Source organism: Euleptes europaea, chromosome 8 (genome assembly GCF_029931775.1).
Source record: "Euleptes europaea isolate rEulEur1 chromosome 8, rEulEur1.hap1, whole genome shotgun sequence".
In the NCBI taxonomy this organism is placed as follows: domain Eukaryota; kingdom Metazoa; phylum Chordata; class Lepidosauria; order Squamata; family Sphaerodactylidae; genus Euleptes; species Euleptes europaea.
In genome coordinates this window covers 26,722,003-26,733,580 of record NC_079319.1, presented here as the reverse complement: position 1 = coordinate 26,733,580, position 11,578 = coordinate 26,722,003, and positions in this window count along the sequence as shown.

Sequence of the window (11,578 nt, the reverse complement as noted above, 5' to 3'; positions counted from 1 at the left end):
CTGACCACGTCTCCCATTTCAGGGTAGAAGCCAACGAGAGGCTCTTCGAGCATGTGAGAGTGCCTCCGGCTACTCTAGAGGCCCACTTTCAGGCCCCACTTCCCACCCTAGGAAGACACCTACCTTAAGGAAAAGAACATGTGCAGAGTGCCTCCTCCGCCTATCCCAACCTAGAACTAGAAGCCGTGGGAACAGAACTCAGGGACACTGGGGCTGCGGATAATGCCTGCAGGGGGCGCTCTTCTGCGGGGGTTTGAAAGGTGCCAGAGACAGGCAGAAATTCTCAAGCTATTTTGTAGAATTGTCCACACGGAGAGGGAACTCTTCCGCCCGCCCCAGTTTCTGCGGTGAAAGGAACGGGGCAGGGCAGCCCACCCAGCCCCAACATGTGCTGTCAAAAGGGATCCCAAGGAGATGCCCTGCAGCTAGGAGCGCTGGAGCGGTGACCGGACCAGGATCCACAGTCTGGCTTGTGAGCCCTCTCACAGAAGGGGTTGGCCAAGAGGTTGATTGTCGTTAGTCTGGGATAAGGGACCAGGTGCTTTGCACATGCTCAGAGGCATTCTCTTGCTTGCCAGCATGTTCCCTGGGGAGCTTGGGCACCATTCAGTTCCATGGAATCAGAAGAGCTGTGCCAGGCTCAGAAGGGCACAAAACTTCAGCTTGCTTTCTTCCATCAGTCACACCTCTGAGGTTGGCAAAGTGGAAAGAGTGGGCACCCCCCCCCCCATTTCCATTAGATGTTCTGTTCCAAGAATTGTGCATACACTCCAAAGTCTGTCTCTGCATTGTTGAAAGCTAGTCACCTGACTTCTTGTACTTGTTTCCCTGAGAAAGCTGAAATGTTCAAAACGCTGAATTCCACGTGCCATACGGAAATCCCATGCTTGCAAACACGACGGCAGAATTATAGTATATAGACACACGCCTGGATATTACTATGGTTTTAATATTTGGAAGTGCGGTGGGGATTTTACTGGGATCTTATTGGTCACTGAGGAATTGAGTGTGTAGCTTTTGTAGCTTTGCTTTGGGAGTAGTCAGGGCCCGCATCAAACTTCTCAAAGGAATCAGGATAAAAATGCAAAGCAACACTTAAAAGAATCACGAAGAGCTTTGATCGTCTGGGAGAAGTGAGGGCTACACCTGGTGCAAGGACGGTGGTCAAGGTTGCTTAATACACACGCCGGTGCTCTTTACCCAGCAGTCTTTGTTCTTGGAAAATCTATAAAACCAACACTGAGCAAGGGGCCACCCCCAAACTAGGATGCGGCAAGCGGTCAAAGGCCGATGGACTGCTCTAGCACATACTGAACAAAGCACAGACTGAACAAAGACCGATAAGAACTATCGAACAGGGGACTCTTCGTTGGTTATCGACCCGGCCCTTGTTCTGCTGGTGAAGGGGACTGCGAGGTCAAAAGACACTTTGGCTGGGGGATGGGGAAGCAAAGGCTCCTCTGCCACCCCTTTTTTGCCCAGGAGGTTCTTTCACAACAAGAACAATAATTTGGTCTTTCTGGGTCATGCATTTTACCGTTATACCAGATCACAGTGAATCTATGAACCAGCATGGTGTAGTGGTGAAGAGCGGTAGTTGGGAGTGGTGGACTCTGATCTGGAGAACCGGGTTTGATTCCCCACTCCTTCACATGAGTGGCGGATGCTAATCTGGTGAACTGGATTTGTTTCCCCACTCCTGCACACGAAGCCAGCTGGGTGACCTTGGGCTAGTCACAACTCTCTTCGAGTTCTCTCAGCCCCACCTACCTCACAGGGCGACTGTTGTGTGGAGGGGAAGGGAAGGTGGTTGTAAGCCAGTTTGATTCTTCCTTAAGTGGTAGAGTCAGCATATAAAAAACCAACTCCTCTCTCTTCTCTCTAAAGAGCTTTATGGGGCCACAATCAACACTGAATTTTCCCCCCCTTTCCCCTCCATGTGCTGCTTCACATAAGGCAGATTTCCTATTTGCAGGTCACTGCTATGTGTGAAGTTGCATAAAACCCAATATGTGGTGGGTTGCATGTTCCAGGGTATGATTGGAAGGGGCATTGGATACAATGATCTTGTCGAAGCTAAGCAGGTCTGGATCTGCTCGGTGCCTGGATATACCTTCCCTTCCCAATTAGGATGAAATTCTCAGGGATTACCAAAGGATTCTCCTACCTAACTATGGGCAGACAGAAGAAATGTTCCCATTTTGTGAGGCAGTTCAAAATCTTGCTTGCATTGAGGTGCAGTCAGGCACAAATTGGCATGGGAGTAAATTCTTCTCTCCTTTCCTGGGTTCCTCAAGTAGGGGTGGGATTTGATGTTTCTTGAATGATGCATTGTGGGCACTCTAAACTCTGTTCACTTCCTTTACTTACTTTGAGAGCCATCATGGTGTAGTGGTTAAGAGCGGTGGACTCTAATCTGGTGCACTGGGTTGGTTTCCCCACTCCTACACATGAAGATTGCTGGGTGACCTTGGGCTAGTCACAGCTCTCTTAGAGCTCTCTCAGCCCCACCTACCTCACAAGGTGTCTGTTGTGGGAATGGGTAGGGAAGGCAATTGTAAGCCACTTTGAGACTCATTAAAGGTAGAGGAAAAGAGGGGTATAAAAACAAGTTCCTCCTCCTCCTTCCTCTTCCTTTTCTTCCTCCTCCTCATATGCAGTGCCAATGTTTGGAGATGTGGGGGGACAGCTGGATTTCCCCCTTGCAATGCATTTGAGGGACAGCAGCTTTTTCGGTGCTGTAATGTTGCACTGGAGTTAGGGGTATATCTGGGGCTGGAGGGGCTAAGGAAGCAGACTGAGTCACACTCCAGCCATGGGATGCTCCTGACATTGCCCAATTCTACACCTGCATAGTGGTTATGCCAGTGTGGTGCCAGCATATCTCCAGGACATGCTAGTGGGGGCCTTATTTGCCTTCCTAAGCCTTTTGACCCAGGGCTTAGGATGGGCTCAGAAAGTGCAATCAGAGTAGCCTGAAGATGGGGGAGTGGAATACTGTCTCAGGCCAAAGTCTAACCAACTGTTCATTCATCCTGTCCTTCATTAATAGTTCCCCCCTCCCCCGTTATCGAGTCACTTATGACTTATGGCGACCCCACAGGGGTTTCAAGACATGGACATTCCGAGATGGTTTGCCATAGGCTGCCTCCACACCACAGCCCTGAAATTCCTTGGAGGTCTCCCATCCAAACATTAACCAGGCGAGCCTAGGTTTTACAGTGCAGAAAATCATGAAAATTTGTCCTCCATAAACTTCTTCCAGTTGACTCCACGGATCGTTATATAACACTCTGGAGATGACGTGGGGCAGCAGAATAACTGTTTGTACAGGCAGAGTTCTACCATCTGAACTATCAGGAGTTCTTGAACTCTGCTCAGCAAGTCAGGACCGCTTCTGAACTGCATCTTAGGACTTCCTGATTTTCATCATTAAGCTCTTGAGGGGAGGGAAACCAGCTTCCTTTTCAACCCTGCCATCTACTGAGATGTTCACACTCGGCTGACTTATGGCGACCCCTGGTGGGGATTTCAAGGCAAGAGACATTCAGAGGTGGTTTGCCATTGTTTCCCTCTGTAGTGACCCTGGGCTTCCTTGGTGGTCTCCCATCCAAGTACTAACCAGGGCCGACCCTACTTAGCTTCCAGTATCTGATGAGATAGGGCTAGCCTGGGTTGCCCAGGTCAGGGCTCTCCTATTGAAGGAAGTGCTTGGTAACATGGGGTGGGAGGTGAGGTAGGTGTCAGGGTTTTTTTGTGTGCAGCCCTGTTAGTTGCTGGCCTCACAGAAATATAACTGAATACATTCTACATTGTAATGAAGGTTTGGAATAGTGATTGTTTTACCCAATCTGTCATAGAGACTTCACTTTATATAGGAAATGTCCTTATTTAAGCACAGATTTGTGTTTTTTTGGGGGGTAGCTATCAGCTTTGCAAATCTTAACACTGAAGCAATAAAAGCTGGAAATTTTGCACAGGGAATCTACAACGTTTGGAAAAACTATAAGCATGTGGTTAGTTTGCATGAAATCTGTGATATACTTTTATTTACTGGCACTTGGGGAAAAGATAGATTCTTAGATTTGGTGTTTATTTACATGTGAGGAGAATGTCGTGCTTGCCATTAATTTGTCATAATTTGTATTTCTGCTTGGAGACTCCGGCTATGTAAACTCGACCCCTGGTTTTACTATCATCTGTGATTTACCCAGCTGTTCTGCTAACTCTATAGGCCATCTGTCTTGAAAACAATTCCCAAAGTGAGGCATTATCTTTAAAATTATGGTGTAATCACTTCTCCTGAATTCGTGTTAGAGTCTGTGCTTCTCAATTCCTGGGGGTGGGGTGGGGTTGGTTGCAAGTCTTTTAGGGTTTAGCTTCATGCTTGTTCTCACAACCATTTTTGGCCACAGGGAAAAAAGCCAAAGCCCCTTCTGGCTTCTTTAGATGGTGTTAATGATTTGTATATGCCTGCTGCCAATGACTAAATAAAAACCCATCTTTGGCTTGCCACTAAAACATCACTTACATGGAATTTGTTTGGTCCATTGGTCCATATATCTTTAATGGCAGTATCACACGTGCAAAGTGTCTGCACACATTATGGTGCCTTATACTGAACCAGACCATTGGTCTATCCAAGTCTTTACCCAGACTGGTTGCAGCTCTCCAGGATCACAGGTTGAGGTCTTTCACATCCCCTACTACCTGGTCCTTTTAGCTGGAAGATGCCATTTCCTCTCCCCAAATAACATATGTCTACCACTGATTCTGGACAATAGGTTGGATCCCATGGATTGTTGTATTGTATTAATTGGCTTTATTCTATAGTTGTGAACCACCTTGAGCAGGTCTAGAGAGGTGGGGAGGGGCTGTGGCTCAGTGGCAGAACATCATATCGGCATGCAGAAGGTCCCAGGTTCAATCCCTGGCATCTCCAGTTAAAGGGACTAGGCAGGTAGGTGATGTGAAAGACCTCAGCCTGAGACCCTGGAGAGCTGCTGCCAGTCTGAGTAGACAATACTGACTTTGATGGACCAAGGGTCTGGATCAGTAAAAGGCAGCTTCATGGGACACATACACATTTCTTGAATAAATATTCTTTCTGCTAGCAGAGGCACTTTCCTCCAGGAGACAGATCCTTCCCCTGACACAAGACTCTCCGGCAATGCATGGATGTAGAAAGGTGTAACTCTGCTTAAAAATACACTGCAGGTGTCTTACGTCAGGGGCAGTCTCCTCCTTCCAAACCAAAAACACCTCTGCTCGCCAAATGGATCCACGGGATCCAACCATGTATTGTGTTGATACAACAGGCTTACCGGAGATTATAATAAAACAGTACTCTGCCATATTGTATTATGGTTGCTCATGACTTCTTATACGAGATTTCCAAACCACTGGATTACATGGAAAGGTCCTGTGCAAAACAGTCACCTAGGTCACCGAGCCTCATGACTCTTGACTTCTTTCTGTGCAGGCATCTTAAGTAAATCATACGTATTGAGATGTGGAGAAAGTAAACATTTTGAGAAATGTCAAGATTCCCACTGATAAATTTCTTTAAAAATGCAGAACTCGTATATACAACAAATTGAAAACTATTCTCAAATGAATGGGCGTTTGTACATTTCCCATAATTCAACTCACGGTGTGTATCTTTTAGACTGTTTTTAATCCCCCCTCGTTATAATGATGTGCATTTGAAAGAAGTCATCAGTTCAATCATTCTGAACAGATTATGAAATATAACAATGAGTGATCAAATCCAATAAAATATCTTTCCAAAATCTTATAATTCTTCCCATTTTTGCCACATGTTGATTGGGATGGCTCCTAAGAAGTCTTTCCACAAACTAAAGAATCTTCCGTTCCTGGAAGAAGCCTTCTGTGAATGAAATGTTGGTCACTTAGTGGAAAGGAACCCTTATGATCCAAAATATGCTTCCAATTGGGAGGTCCTCTACTCTCAAGATCATATACAAGTTAATTCATTTTCACCTTTATTCCTTCATTTCCTAATAGATTAATCCAACCTCTTGCAGTAAGAACATATTTCTTTTCAATCTGTTCCTTTAAATCTACTTGTAACTAATTTTGTTTATAATTTCTTTTAACATTTTCCCTTAAAATATAGCAGCGTGGTGTAGTGGTTAAGAGCAGTGGTTTGGAGTGGTGGAGTCTGATCTGGGGAACCGGGTTTGATTCCCCACTCCTCCACATGAGTGGCAGACGCTAATCTGGTGAACTGGGTTTGTTTCCCCACTCCTGCACACGAAGCCAGCTGGGTGACCTTGGGCTAGTCACACTCTCTCAGTCCCACCTACCTCACAGGGTGTCTGTTGTGGGGAGGGGAAGTGAAGGTGATTGTAAGCTGGCTTGAGTCTCCCTTAAGAAATAGAGAAAGTCGGCATATAAAAACCAACTGTTCTTTTTCTTCTTATGTTTCAGACATTACATTTCTTTTGGTGGGCATATACAGTTCTTTTATTTACAGAAATTGGAAAACTGGTAAATGCTTATTTTTTATTTTTAGTTATAGTCCACTTTTCTTCCTAATTGGGACCCAAAGTGCCTTATCACATCATTCTCCGCTCTTCAAATTTATCCCCACAGCCAGGGCCACCTTAACAGCATTATAGACCCCCAGGCAAAGCAATGCACTGGGGCCAGTACCTATACAACCACTCACACGAATAAAAATGTAAATGGTTGATAAAATTAAATATATATTTATTGGTACTTCCAACAAAACCAGTGTTTAAACATTAAAAAAAATGCTGTACAGAAAAGACTGATCAACATAAATGCTTGAACAATATCATGTAATATTTATAGTTTATAATATTTATAGTTTAGTATAGTATTTATTTATTAATTGACAGCAAGTTACAACATACATAGATTAGCATGGGGCCCTTATGCTCGTGGGGTCCCTGGGCAACTGCCCAGAGTGCCCCTGCGTTAAGACGGCCCTGCCCACAGCAACAATCTTGTGAGGTAGGCTAGGCTGATGGTGATACAAAATGCCAGCTCATGGGTATCCTATGCTCCTTCAGCAGAGGAAAGAGATTTTTTAAACACATCATGTCCCAAGAGTAGAGAGCATTGTAGTCAAAAGCAACATTGCTAATATCCATAAAACTTGAAGTAGCCTGCTAGCAATGCCCCCCCCCCCCAATTTAGCCAGATCTGGGAATGGCCAACCCATGTATGGCAATGCCAGCTCCTCTCTCTGATGTCCAAGTGCCCTCACTCATATTCTTACTTCAAATCAGAGAACAGGACAAAGAAGGAATGATGGCACCACAGCACCCCCTGCTGTATGGAGGACTCTGGTATTTAGAAAGAAACACTGTGCTGAATATAAGGAAATCTTATTGGAGAAATAATTGAGGTCTGAGTTGTTTGTGGATCGCCCAACCAATACCAGAAAGAGGGGCCAGAAGAGTGTTTTCTTGCTGGATTCTGCACAAAATATGCAACAAATAAGTCATCCCTGGCAATTCAGAGCTGCCCCTACACCAAAGAAAATATAAGAGCACAACCTCATCTCCCCCCTCCCAAAAAAAACCCCAATAACTTTGTCCTGGGACTGAAACAGCAGGTCTCCACAGAGATTATGAGAGCTGAACATTATTACAAAGGGCCAAAGAGCAAGAGGAATCAGGAATCGCTCCTAAACACAGCCATCATAAATACAATTAATAATTACAATAATAGGATATCACAGTGTGAATCTAGACAAATGACCAAGCTCTGACTATACTAGCATCCAAAACTCCTGTGGTTTAAAAATTAGGATGGAGCAACCCATTACAATAAACAGGGAGCTGCTGCTGTTCCAAGTGGCAGGATCCCATCAAGTCTTTGCAATATGTGGCAAAATATATGTGTGCCTGGAGGTCATAATGTGTTATAATGAGCCAGCTTGGTGTAGTGGTTAAGAGCAGTGGTTTGGAACGGTGGGTTCTGATCTGGAGAACCGGATTTGATTCCCCACTCCTCCACATGAGTGGCAGAGGCTAATCTGGGGACCTGGATTTGTTTCCCCATCCCTACACACAAAGCCAGCTGGGTGACCTTGGGCCAGTCACACTCTCTCAGCCCCACCCACCTCACAGGGTGTCTGTTGGGGGGAGGGGGAGGGAAGGTGATTGTAAGCTGGTTTGAGTCTCCCTTAAGTGATAGAGAGTCGGCATATGAAAACCAACTCCTCCTCCTCCTCCTCCTTCTTCTTCTAATGCATTGTCCTCCCCCTCCATTCAAGATAATTGTATGGTGGCTGTGGCAGTGGAGAGGGAAAATGCCCAGTGTGATGACACCAGAAATTGATCAGGTTTGCTACACTTTAGGATAAATCCCAACTCAGAAGTAAGTGTTGTGCTATTCTATGGGGCATACTCCCAGGAAAATTTTAGGATTGTGGCCATTATGGAGCAGAAGAGTGAGAAATTGACACAGGCCTGCAACAAACAGAGATGCCAACTGTGTCCCTATATCCACTCTGACAACACGATCACTGGACCTAACAACACCAGACATACCATCTCTGGTTCAATCACTTGCTCATCCTCTAATGTCATATACACCATCAAATGTCAGCAATGCCCTTCCACTCTACATTGGACAAACATGTCACTCCCTACATAAAAGAATAAATGGACATAAATCCAACATTAAAAACCACAACACTCAAAAATCAGTGGGAGAACTGGTGGGATATCTTCCAGGTCATTCCATTGCTGACCTGAGAGTGCTAGTCTTCAAACAAAGACACTTCAAGGGGAGATTACAATGTGAAATTGCTGAACTTGAGTTCAGTCACTAGTTCGGAACAATGGACCCCACAGGACTGAATAGGAACATAAGATTCTTGTTTCACTACAGATGCTAATTTTCTGCCACCAAGCATTTCCCCCTCTACTCAAATCAAGCTGATTACAATGAGCATTGTACCTCTGCACTCTTCCTTCTTTACAACACCCCTCCCACCTTCTGACTGGCATATAAAGACTCAAAGATCTCAATTCCTACTTGTATTGAATGAAGGGAGCTTTGACTCTCAAAGGCTTATACCCCAAAAATCTTGTGGGTCTCCAAGGTGCTCCTGGACTTGAATCTAACTGTTATACTGAAGACAAACACGGCTACCCTCTGAAACTAACCAAACATGACTATAGTAATCTTTTTACAACAATCCTGTAATGTAGTCCAGTATTGCTATCTCCGTACTTCAGGTGGGTAAAAAACTAATTTGGTGGTGAACTGCTGATGAGTTCATGGCTGAGAGAAGACGAGTTGTTTTTTATACCCTGCTTTTCTCTACTGTAAGGAGTCTCAAAGCAGCTTACAATTACAATCCCTTCCTCTCCTCACAACAGGTACCTTATGAGGTAGGTGGAGCTGAGAGAGTTCTGAGAGAACTGTGACTAGCCCAAGGTCAGCCAGCAGGCTTCATGTGTAGGAATGGGGCATTAGACCTGGTTCTCCAGATTAAAGTCCACTGCCCTTAACCACTACACCACGCTGGCTCCTAGATCACAGTTCATTCTCTTCATTAGTATTCTACATTATCAATAGCTCTGTAAACCTCTGGTAAATATAACATTCATTTCAATATTTACCCATAATATCTACTGGCAAATGCAAAGCACAGTTTAGAATAGTATTGGGGACACTATGAATTCATTTAAATTTAAATAATAAGACTGGCATTTCAACTCTTACTTGCATTTTTTTATTCAAAAAATCTTTTTAAAAAAATTCTGATCTGAAAAAGTTAAGATTTTGGGCATCAACTCTTGATGAAAAACATGGAAGTCAGAAGCAGCTTTTACAACATGTGGAAAAGTTAAATTTTCAGAAGCAAAATGGAACCTCAAAACCAAGTTTCCCCCTATTTTATATCACAAAATTCAAATTTCAGTGTTTGAATGTCGCATGTTTAAAAGAAACACACGCGCACAACACTAACTTAACTTGCGATGCAGGTGATTGATCAGCCTTTCGGTTTAGACACATTTTCGTTTCAGTATCCTTTGTTCTTGGCAGTGCACAGTGGTAAGGAAGTTACAAGACACAAATGTACTTTAGATGGGAAATTATTAGGTGTAAACATATATGCGCAGTTCCTCCAGTACATCCTGTCTAATTTCTGAAAGAACACATTATTGCATGGTGTGAGGAATTTTCAGTACAAAAATAATAATTAAAAAAACAAACCCAGATTTTACCAGATCAAAGTTTAGGCTTGCTATTTTTGGGAGCAAACCCACAAACAAGGCCGTTATCTTCTTCCGAGAAACAGATTCTGTTTCTCTTCTGCCTTCCTCTGCTGTCTCCTCCAGTAACATTTTACTTCTGCAAAACGTTTAATGCACTGAAATGTTTCCTTAGTCCTACAAGCAGCCGCTGATGAAGGACAAGGAAACATGCAACACAATGTCTAAACAAACAATCTAAGGGCCCCGTCCTACTGATGCAAGAATCATCCATTGAGGGAAGAAATTACCCACTAATGGAAGGAGTCTTGCCGTGATGGCTTCGTCTGTGAATGGAATATTTCTCCATCTAGCCCAGTGAGTTTACAGACAGAAGCCTAAAGTTTGAGTTCTAGATGCCTTTTGATTTCCAAAGAACCCATAGGCGATAGCTGAGGCCGGCTACCATTCTTTTGTGTCTACTTTACAAAAACAAGGGTCAATCATCAGAATTTGTTAAGAACTAAGACATAATAAAGACCATAAGCCTAACTGGATTAGACCAAAAGAATCTTAGCAACCGGAAGGCATGATGGCAGTCTGTCAGAAACTGGCCAGTGGTCCACTATAGTCTGCTTTCGGCCCAGTCTTCCTTTGATGTGAAGACGAGAGACGTCTTTCTTTTTCTAACGAGCATCCGATTATCGTGTGCTTTCTTTGAACATCTTGTCTTCGATACAGAATTGGGTTGCAGTTCTAGGTGGTATGCTGCACTCACCATTAGCATTGCTTCGCTAAACTGTATTTCTAATAGGCAGTTCTGCAACATGTATCAATGCCTGCCTATTAGAAGAGAGGTCCTGGGAAGGCTATGCTAACAAAAAGCAGATGAACTACTATGTCACCCCAAAGATTCCAGAATACTTGGGCACAATGAATGGTGACAACGTTGATAACCTGGCCCAGGCTCTGCACTGAATTCATATTGGATTTATGAAATACACATCAGTCAGGACTCCAGTCGCAAGAATATAAGAAACAGCTGCTGGATCAGACCAATGTAGTCCAGTATCCTGGATCCACGGGGCTTAGCCAGGTGTTCCAGAATGCCCTCGACTAGGGCACACAGACCCAAACTCCGCTCTGTTGTGCCCCAATGACTGGTATTTAAAGGTACATTGCCCCTGAACATGGAAATTCCATTTAGCCATCATGTATAATAGCCATCTTTGTTTAACCCTCTACCTATTTCTGTGAGATATGCTGGTCTTGATCTTTCAATTGTATCCTAGAAGGCACATAGGAATTTTGTACCTCTTGCATATTTATTGAATTGTTTGGTGTAGAATTCCCTTACCAAGATTATGAATGAT